The sequence below is a fragment of the Bidens hawaiensis genome, unplaced genomic scaffold (assembly GCF_021521415.1).
Source record: "Bidens hawaiensis isolate Kalapana, Puna unplaced genomic scaffold, B.hawaiensis_p1.1 tig00006092_1, whole genome shotgun sequence".
Classification (NCBI taxonomy): Eukaryota; Viridiplantae; Streptophyta; class Magnoliopsida; order Asterales; family Asteraceae; genus Bidens; species Bidens hawaiensis.
In genome coordinates, this window is record NW_027491406.1 from 905748 (window position 1) to 922023 (window position 16276).

The following is a 16276-nucleotide window of genomic DNA, read 5'->3' on the forward strand; positions in this document are numbered from 1 at the left end:
AAAATTTACAACGAAGGAACAAGTATTATGATTCCCACCCTCATTCTCTCTGTAATCCAAGTCTTCCAGATCTTGGCAAAAAGCTCAAAATCACCTTATGATGTTCTAGTTCTACAGAGTTCAATTAAAAAAACACTACATCAAATTTTCATGTTCTTCCACTCCAGATCGCTCGAATCTTCCGCCACTGCATCCGTTGCTTTCCAATCTATACATCCACTGTCGGCGCCGCTTCTTTTCTATCTGTTTTTCTTCGAACGGATTCAAACGAATCTGATTATCTGAAGAGAACAAACTCGGTGAAACAGAGTCGTCTTAGTTTCTTGATTGTGTTCTTCACTGCTTAACGTTGCATTGCTTACACCGAATCATCGTGAAATCGATTACAAAGAAAGAAGCCACCTAAGTTCACAAGGTCGTTTGGTTAGCTTGGAATTGTGAATAGAATAGGGTAAATGGGTAATTGGTTATTAAAAGGGGAAATATGTAATTTCGTTTAAGGCATTGAGGATATATGTAATTGATTGCTTTAGCAAGGGGAAATATGTAAAAATTCCATTATTTTGGTGAAGGAATTTAAAAAGTAAGGTCTTGCTCATATGTCTTAAGTCAAAGGCAAGGCAAGAATAGAATTTGTATAAATCTAAATGCATGACAAGCAAACAAGAGAAAAATGATTTTCAATCCATGTCACTTCCTTTCTCCAAATCCCACTTATGACCGTATCTTTTATATTTTGTTGTTACCTACAAATTAGATATTAAATAATGATATAAAAACTAAATCAGCCACACATGTATACACCCTTTTCAAACTTACACTAACGATGAAAAGTAAAGATGAAAGGAAACAAATAAAATAGAAACCACTATAGAGTATAGACAAAAAAAATAATGGCTTTATTGATATTTCGCATATAAGTGTCTTAGGAAATGTCGAAGCATGAAATGAATCTGACCTGATCCATGACGATGTTCCTAAGGATTTTCGAGATGAACGAACCACGACTTGATCTTCTTCTTCGATTGCTTGAGACCTGCAATGGCTTTTCGGGGGTGTGGAGGTGACTGCTAAGAAATCCTGAGGATCTCTTGTTTACAGACACAAAAATAGGGTGGTGGCTCTTATTGAGCATGACCCTCTAACAAGGAGGTGGAGACCTCCTTATATAGAGAGCCTCATGGCCACCATCATGGTACCCTAATGGGCCTAGCCCAGTTAGGATTACCTCCACAAAACCCCCTCAGCCCAATAACATTGTATTAGTCCATATAATAAAATAAGCCAAACATAATAAATTTAGGGTCGTAAAACCGGGTTTAGTACCATACCCCTACAAGCCCCCCAAGTCCAGTGTTGCTCCTAGGCGTGCAAGCGTTTAGGTGGAGCGCTGGACTTTATAAGGTGTGTTAGGACATGAGGCGGTTTTTTTCCCTTTTCTTCGGCCTTGTCTTTATTGTCTTTGAGTTTTGGGAGGTTTTCTCCATGATGGTGACATGTTGTGATCTTTATGATAATGATGGTGCACTGGCATGAATAAGATATAGCACGCATCATAACAATAGTGGCGCGAGGCCTGATAAAAGATAGAGCGCGCATCTCGATAATGATGCTTAATAGTTTGCGCGCGAGGTAGCTTACGAGCTATAAGAATAATGAAGCTTGCGCGCGAGGCGACTTACGAACTATAAAAATAGTGAAGCTTGCGCGCGAGGCGACTTACGAGCTATAAAATAATGAAGCTTGCGCGCGAGGCGACTTACGAGCTATAAAATAATGAAGCTTGCGCGCAATGTCGACTTACGATAATGGCGCGAGGCCTGATAAAAGATAGAGCGCGCATCTCGATAATGACGCTCAATAGTTTGCGCGCGGGGTAGCTTATGAGTTATAAGAATAATGAAGCCTGCGCGCGAGGCGACTTACGAGCTATAAAAATAATGAAGCTTGCGCACGTTACGGCTTATGAGCTATAATATGACGATAATGACTGGCCCACAAGGGCCTCTTCTACGCAGGATGACTATCCCAGCTTGTTTTCAAAATAATAATGGAGGCGCAATCGGCTAGATAATAATAATGTCATATGTGCTTGTGCGACTCATAGCCGAACCTGCAAAAACATATCAAATTAGCGCGTGGCCGTTTGGGATATTGTTAGGCTCCCACCCTAAGATTCGGATGTCTTCCATCGCGATAATGTAGTGGTGGTATACCACGATAGTCCCCTAGTTCATTGCTGCTAAATAAAGTTGTCCTTATCCTGATTTGGGATTAGACTATTCTCATTCGTTGTGTCGCTTACGCATAGGTTTTGGCTTTGTGTCATGCGCAGATGTTTCATGCGCTTGCGCATAGGCTTTGGCTTTGTGTCATGCGCCACGCGCAGATGTTGCATGCGCGTGCGCGTAGACTGTGTGTCATGCGCCACGCGCAGATGTTGCATGTGCGTGCGCGTAGACTTTGTGTCATGCGCAGATGTTTCATGCGCTGATGTGATATGCGTGAGCATATGTGGTGCATGAACATGTGATATGCGACTGCGCTCAAGCATCATGGCGGTGCGCATGTAGAATGGCGGAATGGTTGACCCGCGGTGGCGCGCATGTGACGTGGCTTGTGTTAATAGGTTTAATTATGACGGCATGTTGAGCGGAGCGGAGCCACGTTCGGTCTTGTATTCGGCGCGAAGCCGTATGGGTTTATGAGGATTCCCAACCTTTAAGTTTGGCGCATGGCCTTATGGGTTTATGAGGATTCCCAACCTTTAAGTTTGGCGCGTGGCCTTATGGGTTTATGAGGATTCCCAACCTTTAAGTTTGGCGCGTGGCCTTATGGGTTTATGAGGATTCCCAACCTTTAAGTTTGGCGCGTGGCCTTATGGGTTTATGAGGATTCCCAACCTTTAAGTTTGGCGCGTGGCCTTATGGGTTTATGAGGATTCCCAACCTTTAAGTTTGGCGCGTGGCCTTATGGGTTTATGAGGATTCCCAACCTTTAAGTTTGGCGCGTGGCCTTATGGGTTTATGAGGATTCCCAACCTTTAAGTTTGGCGCGTGGCCTTATGGGTTTATGAGGATTCCCAACCTTTAAGTTTGCCGCTTGGCCTTATGGGTTTATGAGGATTCCCAACATTTAAGTTTGGCGCGTGGCCTTATGGGTTTATGAGGATTCCCAACCTTTAAGTTTGGCGCGTGGCCTTATGGGTTTATGAGGATTCCCAACCTTTAAGTTTGGCGCTTGGCCTTATGGGTTTATGAGGATTCCCAACCTTTAAGTTTGGCGCGTGGCCTTATGTGCGCATGCACGGCGACGGAGTGGTGACTCGCGGGCGCGCGTGCATGGCGGAGAGTTGCGCTCACGCATGTCGGCGGAATGGTGACCCGCTAGCGAGCATGCGTGGTGGCAGTCTTCTGCGCAAAACCCACATGGTGGAGGTCTTTTGCGCGAAACCCACATGGTGATTCCCGCGGTGGTACATGCATGGCTGCGGAGTGAGAATCCGCGAGCGCGCGTGCATGGCGGCGGAAGTCTGGTAATTTTTGGATCTACAATTTGAGAGTTAGATCTGTAATTTTAAACCTAAAATCCAGGTCTGTAATCTAGATCTAGATCTGTAAATCAGATCTAGATAGATCTGAAGCTCGTAGCGGAGAGAATTTAAAACCATCACAGATCCGGAGGCTTGATCATCCGAATCATGTAGTTTCTTTTTTGCACAGATCTGGAAGCCTCTTTTAGATCTATGGATCTTTTTGAGCTTTAATAGAACAAGCCTTGAAGCCTTTTTCTGTAAACTTCCAGATCTGGGTTTTTCCTGGGAGAGATCTGACAGCCGAGACGAAATTCGAAGGGTAGTTCGTTGTCGTCCCACGGATGGCGCCAATGTCGAAGCATGAAATGAATCTGACCTGATCCATGACGATGTTCCCACGGATTTTCGAGATGAACGAACCACGACTTGATCTTCTTCTTCGATTGCTTGAGACCTGCAATGGCTTTTCGGGGGTGTGGAGGTGACTGCTAAGAAATCCTGAGGATCTCTTGTTTACAGACACAAAAATAGGGTGGTGGCTCTTATTGAGCATGACCCTCTAACAAGGAGGTGGAGACCTCCTTATATAGAGAGCCTCATGGCCACCATCATGGTACCATAATGGGCCTAGCCCAGTTAGGATTACCTCCACAAAAACCCCTCAGCCCAATAACATTGTATTAGTCCATATAATAAAATAAGCCAAACATAATAAATTTAGGGTCATAAAACCGGGTTTAGTACCCTACCCCTACAGGAAAAAATCAAGTACTAAAAGTAGTTTAAGTCAATTCCTCACTCTCTCTTCCATACATTCACTCACGGATGCACACATCCATACTCACATAGTTTATATTAATAATATTATAATGCATGAGTAGAAGTCTTTATAAGAACCCTTAGTCTTGGCACCAAGTCACAACACTTGCAAACCAAAACATTGATATATTACAAATTGAAGCCGCCACCTTTATATCCCACACTCCTTTATTTATTTAGTTTTTTCCCATAGCCGAACAAAAAACATCCCCAACCACTTGTTCGATCCTCATCCAACATCACCAACCTAACCATTAAACAAGCTTCTCCATGGCCTAGTTAAGACCAAGAAAGGGTGCTCAAACTCCAGGAGGAACCAATGAGTAGGAGGATTTACAAACGCTAAAAGTTGGTTTGGAGTGCTCAGGATTATTTTATTTCCTCACTAGAAATATTCATCTAGCTTGTCTAGTGGTATGAATACCATTCTAACACTCCGTTTACACTACAAATCTAGTTTAGGCTATGCTCAATTAATCCAGATAAAAACACCAAAACAAAACTAATAATGTAGCAATGTGACTAAATTTGTTAAACTAGCATTAGGTAAATATGAACATAACGACAATAAAATCTAATATGTTGTTACTTAAAAATATAGTTGTAAGTTATGGACCAAGTAATGTGCAGCTAGTAAATATAAGACATAAACCTTAAGATGATCAAACGCTAATTGAACATAGTGGACTAAAAACACATAAAATGAGATATGTTTGAAAAAAGAATTATTTATGGACACGTCAAATAATAGAATAAAATGTTATAAATTTATTTCATGTGTCTTGAAAATAATGTGTGTATATATATATGTGTGTGTTTTTTTAAATATCAAGACTAGTTATGAGGAGATTTATTTAAAATAAGACACTTGAGTGTTACTTTACAAATTATATCTTTATTTAATATTATATATTATTTAAACAAGTTAGATGTTTTGTGTAAAAACATAGACATATTTATACTTATAATAACGCACATATATATGTATCTAGTAGCTTCTAATCTATTTAATTTCGTAAAAATACAAGTGTGATAATTTATTAAAATCATTTTTACAATATTTTCATGGCTGTATAAACACTTATAGTTAAGAGTATCTCAAAATATGTTTATTTTCATATGAGGTTTATTAATATAAAAATATACAAATACAATTTTCTTTAAAATAAAGTTATAGTGTAATAAATATTTTATTTACTATTACTTATAACATAAGTATATGAATATTGATTTATGAAACATAATAATTAAACTTAATGTATCACCAACGAGTCGTACCATGCCTAGGTCTAGGTTATTGGATGAACACGTAGCATAAACCGACATAACTAATATGTCGTGTCGACCCTAACAATAGCCCGTACTTGTCATAGGACACACTTAGGTCGGATACCATCAAGAACCTTGTCATCACTACTCACCGACATTAAGGTGAGTTTCACGACCCCTTTTTATAATTATGGGTAACTCGAGGCCCTTAGATCTTCTGATCAATACATTCTATAATCATTAACTATGGGTTTAGCCGACGAGTATGTGGGTAGTACTATCGGGATTGATCCCCTGCTCATGGTTAGTAGCTCTAATCAACGTGATAATGGTTGTATATATTCTAACCTCATACCGTGGGGTTACGGTGCCAGGCAAATAACAATATATTTTGGTTTGATTATAGGCTCATGTGTTATATATTAATTCTAACTCCTTGCAAGTTTACGAGGATCATGGATTACAATACTTTTAATATGCACTTTTAAATTCCTTATTCAACATAAACATTTTTACTTTTGGAAAAAAATGATGTATATTGTGCCATTAAAACCGTGAGCTCACTAACATTATGTTGACATTTTGAAGTGTGTTTTTCAGGTCGCTGAACAAGTAAGAATTATTATATTCACCAAGAATTGCATGTCGGATCACCTATTTGGAGGATTTTTGTCTATAACTTAAATTATTTTGAGTCATAAATTTGGGAATCCTATAATGGTGTTATGTTTTGTAATACTTTCAAACCTTTTTATCTTGTAAAATAACTAAACTGTTTGTGTAAGGCCCCATTCCCGGTGCCCTACTTTGGTATTGGATTTACTCATAATCACTGTTCTAAACATCAGAGTTAATTAAAACTTTCGTGGAAATAATAAAAGTTCCATTCATTACAAACGTTCAATACTCGTCTTAAAACATAACATAAGAAACTTATTAAAACATCATGACAAATTTTCTTTGGATGCCAGTCCCTTCAAATCGTGCCATGTGTCTCCTCCTCAAGCCAGTTGCTTCAATCTTTTTACCTGCATGCATACTAAAAGTCAACTACGCTGAGTGAGTTCTAGTTAATCAGGTAACATACAATACATTCACATAATTATACATACACATCCAAAGATACATATTATATAATCTACTTACCTTGTCTTTCATACATACATACATACATAATTATATACTTATTTCTTTCATTCTTTCCTTTCTTTCATACTTTCATATTTAATCTTACCTTACATACTTCTAAGATTTAAAGAGCAATACGCCGTACTGCCTCGAGTATTATTAGGGCCCGGTTCCCTTTCTACCTCGAGTATTAGTAGGGCTCAGTTCCCTTTCTGCCTCGAGTATTAATAGGGCTCGGTTCCCTTTCTACCTCGGGAATTATTAGGGCTCGGTTCCCTTTCTACCTCAAGAATTATTAGGGCTCGGTTCCCTTTCTACCTCAAGAATTATTGGGGCTCGGTTCCCTTTCTTTCATACAATAATACCATACCTTTCTATATATTCATAATCATAACTTTCATGCACACATACATCATTCATACATCATATGTAACAATCAAATCTTCAACTATCACCTGACGGTACATGCAATATCCGAAGATCGTTCACGCACCGTCAAGCATTCGAGATACATAAATCATATAAGGCATACACTTACCAGTTATGGTAAGTGTATTAACTAATCACATCGAGTATGCACACAGCCCTGAAAACATAACAAGGAATGGGGCTAGAAACTCACTTGGATCCTGTTTTGATCGCCGTTAACGGGTATTCCTTTCTTTAACTAGGCTCGACTAACTGTACATTAATTACATATATCAATACTTATCCCAATCACATTATTCATGTTTCAGCCCAAAATGGCTAAGTCTGGTCTATTTTAATGGCTTTTTAAGGTATTGTATTCCTAAGCAAGGCCTTGTATTCTAATACTTCTTGTGTTTGAATAGACATTTTATATTAGAATACAACATATATTCGAATAGGATATACTTGTAACATTTTCCTGTCTTTCTTTGTTGTATTCGAATGGAGTTTACTAAAATACAATTGTATCCGAAACATATGGTATTCAAAGGACATGTAAGTATGCCAACACACCATGTATGCGAATACATGGTGTATTCGAATACGTTATTGTATTCGAATACATTATTGTATTCGAATTCATTATTGTATTTCGAATACATTTTGTATTCGAATACTTAGTGTATTCGATTATAAGCTGTATGTGAGTGGCATAGTGTATTCGAATTTCAGTGTATTCAAATTCCATCCTAATCGAATAGACTTGCATTCAAGGGATTAAGACTGTATGCGAATAGATCCATGTATTCGAACTCCCTTTGTATACGAATGGCTTATTGTATTCGAATGTTATGCTCTTTCTTTTCCTTCACGTATCCAAACATCCTTATTGTATTCGAATAGGCCAACTTGTATTCGATTAGCTGGATGGGACTTGTACCATTGTATTCGAATAACTGGATGGAACCTACAATGTATTTGAGTCCCACTATTGGGTAACACACCCTTTATTATTCATTTTCTTGCCATAAGTTAACGTCCGTTCTCTTATCATGGCTCCATAACGTCCTTAGACATTCCATTTCCATGTTCGGCTAAGACCTAGCCCGTTTATCCATAAAGCTTGAACCTTTATGGGTTTAAAACCCGTTTTGGCTATTTTTAGGGTTTTTAAGTGAAACATGTATGTCAATGAGTTCATTAAGTCCATTTTGAATATCAAGTTCACATTTTTATGGTTCATCTATACCTGATCGCTAAGTTTTAGGGTAAACCGTTTATAAAAACATAACATTTAAGGATAAAGAACATACCTTTATGCGTTTTTAGGCTACTACTAGCTTTGATATGCAACAATAATCTCGTATCTTGTTTGTATACCCAAGATCTATCAAGATCTAGCTTGGTTTTGGGTCTTGGATCTTCTTTGTTTGTCACGACCGAATGGTAGGAGGTGTGTGTGTGTATTTTATAGTGTGTAGGAAACTTGAAAGATAAGAAATGAGGGTTTTAGGGAGGTTTAAGGGAGTATTTATACCTTCTTAAGGTCATGGACCTAAGGCCTATCACCACCCTTTAATCTATCTTTTAATAATCCAAGTTCATACTCTTTTGTTTTATTTGATCTTAATTAAATATTAACACACATTTAAATAAACGAACATCATTTCCTTTTATTTATTATTATCAAAATTAGGATGTTACAAGTCTTCCCTCCTTAAAGAGGTTTCGTCCCCGAAACCTTACTATCATCTAAACAAAACAGGGTGAAACTTACGCATTTCCTCTTCAACTTCCCATGTGGCATTCAATCCCTTGCAGTGCTTCCATATCACTTTCACTAACGGAATAACCTTATGACGGAGTTGCTTTTCCTTGCGGCCAACTATCTCTACTGGTTGCTTAATGTAGTTCAACCGTTCATCAACCTCAATATCTACCAATGGCACATGAGACATGTCATCAGCCAGATATTTCCTCAGATGAGAAATATGGAAGGTTGGATGAATTCCTTCTAACTCTTCGGGTAAATCTAGCTTATAAGCCACTTCACCCCCACAATTTATAATCTTAAACGGGCCAATGTACCTCGGACTCAACTTTCCCCTCTTCATAAAATGAATAATTCCTTTCCAAGGCGAGATCTTGAGCATCACATTGTCACCAACGTTAAACTCAATCGGTCGTCGTTGTTTATAGGCATATGACTTCTGTCGGTCTTGAGCTGCTTTCATCTTTGCCTTGATATGATCGAAACTTGATGAGGTTTCTTGCACAACTTCCAGGCTTCCAATCTCTTTCTGCCCAATCTCTCCCCAACATATAGGGGGTTCTACAACGTCTACTATAAAGCATCTCAAACGGTGGCACCAATACTTGAATGGTAGTTGTTGTTATAGGAGAACTCTACCAGATGCTGGTGATCATCCCAACTTGTTCCAAAGTCTTGGACACAAGCACGTAGCATATTCTCAAGGGTTCGGATCGTCCTTTCAGACTGTCAATCTGTTTGAAGATGATACACCATACTGATGTTCAATCTTGTCCCTATGGCTTCATGGAACGTCTTCCAGAATCTCGAAGTAAACCGGGTATCTCTATCAGAACAATCGACAGTGGCACTTCATGCTTAGTCACAAACTCTTTTATGAACAAACTTTCTAATGTTTCGGACGAGATAGCCTTTTGTATAGGCAGAAAGTGAGCACTATTTGTTAAACTGTCCACAACCACCCAAATGGTATCATGGTATTCACCTGTACGAGGTAGCTTAGTTATCCATGGTGACGTGTTCCGATTTCCATTCAGGTATCTCCGAAGGCTGCATCTTCCCATATGGCTTTTGGTGTTCAGCTTTGACTTGCAAACAAGTTAAGCACTTACTGACATAATCTACTACATCGTTCTTCATTCCCGGCCACCAATAGTCTCTCTTTAAGTCTTGATACATCTTAGTAGATCCCGGATGGATTGAATATCTTGACTTATGAGCTTCATCTAAGATTCTACCTCTAAGATTGCCATGGCGTGTAATCCACATACGGTCAAACCTAGTCTTAACACCATTTGTTTTTTTCCATCAAATCATCTTGTTGATTGAATATCCTTTCCTTCATCACTAGTCCTCCATCTACCATCACTTCCGTGTGCACCTTGATGATTTCTTCAAAAAGACTAGAGTTCATAATCAATTGGTATGACTTCACTGTTGCAATGACTTCTTCATTCTTACGGCTTAGCGCATCAGCGACCACGTTAGCTTTACAAGGATAGTACATAATATCGCAGTCGTAGTCCTTTATCAACTCTAACCATCTTCTCTGTCTCATGTTCATCTCATTCTGCTCGAAGAAGTACTTTAAACTTTTATGATCTGTGTAAATAGTACACTTAGTACTATACAGATAATATCACCATACTTGAGGGCATGCACTACTGCTGCTAGATCTAAATCATGCGTTGGGAAGGTACTTTCATGAGCCTTCAACTGCCTGGACGCATAAGCTATAACCTTTCCTCGTTGCATCAACACGCAACCAAACCCACTATGTGAAGCATCAGTACAAACAACTAAATCTTCTTCACCATCGGTTATAGAAAGGATTGGAGCTTGCGTGAGTCTTCTCTTTAATTCCTCAAAAGCTTCTTCTTGGAACTTACCCAATAGAATACTACAGACTTTCGGGTCATACCGGTCAACGGTGCTGCTATGTTGGAGAAGCCTTCGATGAATCTTCTATAATAGCCAGCCAACCCTAATAAGCTTCGTATATCACTCGGGTTCTGCGGAATCTTCTTATTCGTTATCGCCTCCATTTAGCTGGATCCATGGTAATCCCTTCAGGATTGATCACGTGACCTAGAAACTACACTTCTCGCAACCAGAACGTGCATTTTGAAAACTTAGCATACAACTTCTCTTCCTTAAAAACCTCCAATACTTTCGTCAGATGCTTAGCATGATCTGGCTCGCTCTTTGAATAAATCAATATATCATCAATGAAAACAATAACTGACTTATCCAACATCGGCCGACACACCCTATTCATCATGTCCATGTACGTTGTGGGAGCATTCGTTAGACCGAATGACATCCCGAGGAACTTGTAGTGTCCATACCGCATCCGGAACGCTGTTTTATGGATGTCTGCCTCTTTCACTTTTAGCTGGTGGTAGCCTGATCTGAGATCTATTCGTGAGAACCAACTTGAACCTCGTATTTGGTTAAACAAATCATCAATCCTTGGCAAAGGATATCTGTTCTTCACCTTCTTCTTAACAAATAACACCAGTGCACATTCTCATACTTCCATCCTTCTTCTTAACAAATAACACCAGTGCGCCCCACGAGGAAACACTTGGTTTGATAAAACCTTTGTCGAGGAGTTCATGCAGCTGAGACATCAATTCCTTCATCTCGGATGGTGCCAGACGGTAAAGAGCTTTCGTGACGGGCTGGGCTCCTGGTATTAAATCTATCTGAAATTCTATCGCTCGCTCCGGTGGCAACCCCGGAAGATCCTCAGGGAATACTTCTGGGTAGTCGCACACAACAGGAACATATTTCACTTCCTTTGTCTCTGCCGTAGCTTTAACAAAATACTCTAGGTAGGCACCGCACCCTCGCCTTAACAAACCCTCGGATTTTAACATCGAAATGACATTAACCCCAGAACTTTCCTTATCACCATAAACCGTCACCACACTACCATCCAATGACTTTAACCTTATTATCCTATTCTTACACACTATCTGAGCTTCAAACTCAATAACCAATCCATTCCCAAAGCTACATCGAACCCTCCTAAGGACATCACAAAAAGGGTAACAGGGAACTCATGTCCCTTTAACTCTATCTTACATTCCTTAACCATTTTCATTATTTTAACCGATATGTCACTAGCAGTTTCTATTATAATGGTTTCCAGCACTCGGTAACATTTCATATTAGCTAATTTACTAAATGGTGTAGCTACGAAACTTCTATTCGCACCTGAATCAAACAATACTGAAGTAGAAATACCATTTACTATAAACGTACATGTCACAACATCTGGGATTCGTTTGGCCTGTTCCTGAATCAGCATGTAGGATCTAGCCCTTGGCCTAGCTTGATCTCCATCCTTCTTTTCACTTCCTCTAGCTTCACCCTCGGTACACTCTCTTGCCATATGACCCAGCTTACCACACTTTTAAAACGCGGGCCTTGCGTCACATTCATTGACATAATGCCCCACATTTCCACATTTATAGCAAGCATTAGAACCAAGCTTGCACTCACCAGCATGACTCTTTCCACCCTTATAGCAAACGTCTAAACCCTTACTCCGTCGGCATTCACCACCGTGCATCTTGCCACAAGTCTTACACGACTTCCTCTCCCACAATCTCGGCTTCTTATCCATAGGGTTCCATAACCGAGTACTTGGGCGTTTGACAAGAGCGACTCATTTCTTATCCATCTTCTTTTCCGCCATCCCATCGTTCGCTGCCAGGTCATCGTCAACCATTTCTGCGAGTCCTACAGGAGAATCAAAGGTAGAAGGTCTACTAGCCTAGACCAAGACGCGAACATTTTGTGGCAGCCCCTTTCTGCCTCGAGTATTAGTAGGGCTCGGTTCCCTTTCTGCCTCGAGAATTATTAGGGCTCGGTTCCATTTCTGCCTCGAGAATTATTAGGGCTTGGTTTCCTTTCTTTCCTACAATCATACCATACCTTTCTATATATTCATACTCATAACTTTCATACATACATACATCATTCATACATCATATATAACAATCATATCATCAACTATCACCTGATGGTACATGCAATATCCGAAGATCGTTCATGCACACTCAAGCATTCATTCATACATAAATCATATAAGGCATACACTTACCACTTATAGTAAGTGTATTAACTAAGCACATCGAGTGTGCATACAGCCCCGAAAACATAACAAGGAATGGGGCTAAAAACTCACCTGGATCCTGTTTCGCTCGCCGTTAACGGTTATTCCTTTCTTTAACTGGGCTCGACTAACTTTACATTAATTACGTATATCAATACTTGTCCCAATCACATTATTCATGTTTCAGCCCAAAATGGCTAAGTCTGGTCTATTCTAATGGCTTTATAAGGTATTGTATTCCTAAGCATGGCCTTGTATTCTAATACTTCTTCTGTTTGAATAGACATTTTATATAAGAATACAACATATATTCGAATAGGATATACTTGTAACATTTTCCTGTCTTTCCTTGTTGTATTCGAATGGGTTTACTAGAATACAATTGTATCCGAAACATATGGTATTCAAAGGAACCTAAGTATGCCAACACATAATGTATGCGAATACATTATTGTATTCGAATACATTATTGTATTTTAAATACATTTTGTATTCGAATACTTAGTGTATTCGAGTATAATTTGTATGCGAATGGCTTAGTGTATTCGAATTTCAGTGTATCCGAATTCCATCCTAATCGAATAGACTTGTATTCAAGGGATTAAGATTGTATGCGAATAGATCCATGTATTCGAAATCCCTTTGTATGAGAATGGCTTAATGTATTTGAATGTATGCTCTTTATTTTCCTTCACGTATCCGAACATCCTTAATTTTCTCAAATAGGCCAACTAGTATTCGATTAGCTAGATGGGACTTGTACCATTGTATTCGAACATCCTAAATGTATTCGAATAACTGGATGGAACATATACCATTGTATTCGAACCTACAATGTATTCGAGTCCCACTGTTGGGTAACACACCCTTTATTATTCATTTCTCGCCATAAGTTAACGTCCATTCTCTTATCATGGCTCCATAACGTCCTTAGACATTTCCATTTCCATGTCCGGCTAAGACCTAGCTCGTTTATCCATAAAGCTAGAACCTGTATGTGTTTAAAACCCGTTTTGGCTAGATTTAGGGTTTCTAAGTGAAACATGTGTGTCAATGAGTTCATTAACTCCATTTTAAACATTAAGTTCACATTTTTATGGTTCATCTATACCCAATCTACTCTAGGCCTAAGTATCAGGGCAAAGCATTCATAAAAACATAACCTTTAAGAATAAAGAACATACCTTTATGCGTTTTAGGCCACGGTTAGCTTTTGTATGCAACAATAATCTCGTATCATGTTTGTATACCCAAGATCTAGCTTGGTTTTGGGACTTGGATCTTCCTTCTTGGTCACGGCCGAATGGTAGGAGGTGTGTGTGTAGTAGATTGTGTAGGAAACTTGAAAGATAAGAAATGAGGGTTTTAGGGTTTTAGGGAGGTTTAAAGGAGCATTTATGCCCTCTTAAGCCAATAGACCTAAGGCCCATCACCACCCTTTAATCCATCTTTTGTTATATTTAATCTTTTATAAATATTAACACATATTTAAATAAATGAAGATCATTTACTTTTATTTATTATTATCAAAATTAGGATGTTACAGTTTGGTGATCTATGAATGTGATGTTTGCTTTAATCAATAGCTGTGATTATCCATGATTCGTCGCACGCTCGTGATTCTGCCGAGGCTGGGTGTGACAAAAAACCCCTCCAAAACAATAATTAAAAAAGAAAAAAAAACCGAAACTATCCAAAAAAGTAAAAAAAACCAAAATGTATGTAGCATCCCCGTTCTAAAAAAAATAAAAAAAATTCTTTGTTTAACCTTCGGGTTTAGTTTATCTTTTAGAGATAGGTTTTTTGGGGGTTTCGTTTTTTCGCGTTGGGGGTTAAGTTTTTTTAGGTGGGAGGGGGGGGGCTTTTCTTGTACACGTAACGGTGGAAAGAAAACAAGAAAATAAAAATGCATAATATATTATAACCGACACATTAAAACCCGCATTGTTATTTATACGGGTAAAAACATAACTTGTTAATATTTATGAACACTAAATTTTATGAGATAAACATAGGTTGGTTGTTAATATATATATACATTATAATACATATTAATGTCCTTTCAACTTCCTTGTTTCTCTCTCTCTCTCATGAGACGCCTGAAAATTTATTATCTTCTCATCGGCCGACAACCTCATCCCTCCAATCGTTCTGTTACAATTATATTCCGGCAAGTGTTAATTGTTCCTTAAATTGTCTCTTTTAACATCCTTTATGTTTCAATCAATGATCTAATCGGTTTCAATTGAACTCTCTAAAAATCATCGTTCTATTCATTATTCAATCACCGTCTCTCTCACTGGCGACCACCCTTTGGATTATTCAGTCGACTCATGTTCGATTATAATCAAAACTATCCTCAACTCCAAGCCTCCAATCGGTCCAGGCTTTCCTGATATGGTGGTGTGGATGATATTATCTAACTGCCTTCTTATCTTTGAGTTTGGGATAACTTAATTTCTTAGAATTTGGATTCCAGGATTGATCGAAGAATTTTGAAGGTTTTGTTGTCTAACTTTAATTGATTAGTTCATTGTTGATTTTGCCATAATATTTAATAATTTTATTATTGGTTGGATAGGTGAACCAAGTACAGGCTTTGTCTGAGTTTAGGGCTTGCTTAATAATCATTTTATATTCTTCCAAGCATTTGTCTTATCAACCACCAATGTGAGTACTCTACTTCACTTGCAGTTTTTATAACAGTTTATGACCCGCATTGATTTTGCAATGTTCTTCTTTTTCTAGAATGGATTGTCCATTGAATTTGCTAGAATCCGGTACATGTATCACCTTCAACATCCTGAATGGAAGAAGAAGAAAAGGGGATGTATAATCCTAGGTAAAGGAATTGAATTTAGGGGTTTGAATTTTATTTTTTTACTTTACGCATTCACGATTTAGGGTTTACATTTTGAATTTTTTTCCTTATGCAGGCTGGCTAGATCGAACGAGGTTGCCAAGAAGTTCATTTACTGTGTTCTCAATTACTTAGGTAAGTAATTCTAATTTAAATAAATGTATTATAAATAGAATGATGTTGGTTTTAAACAAGTGAGACACCCCTATCAGGTTGATAGAGCATGTTATGCAAATATATATATACTTTTTGCATCATATATAATATTTTGATATGAAGTTGTGGGCGTCTCGCCGGAACATAACACAATATTATAACCCTCTTTTTGCATCATAACACTAAAAACGGGTAATTAAC

General features: G+C 38.4%; 1 long non-coding RNA gene across 1 annotated transcript; it reads left to right on the top strand.

Annotated features, from left to right (window-relative positions):
• The first annotated feature begins 15209 nt into the window (after positions 1 to 15209).
• LOC143631560 (uncharacterized) lies at positions 15210 to 16036 on the top strand. Its single transcript, XR_013153386.1, has 4 exons — positions 15210 to 15560; positions 15641 to 15729; positions 15834 to 15901; positions 15996 to 16036. It is a non-coding gene; the product is annotated as an uncharacterized LOC143631560 (long non-coding RNA).
• The last annotated feature ends 240 nt before the right edge of the window (positions 16037 to 16276 follow it).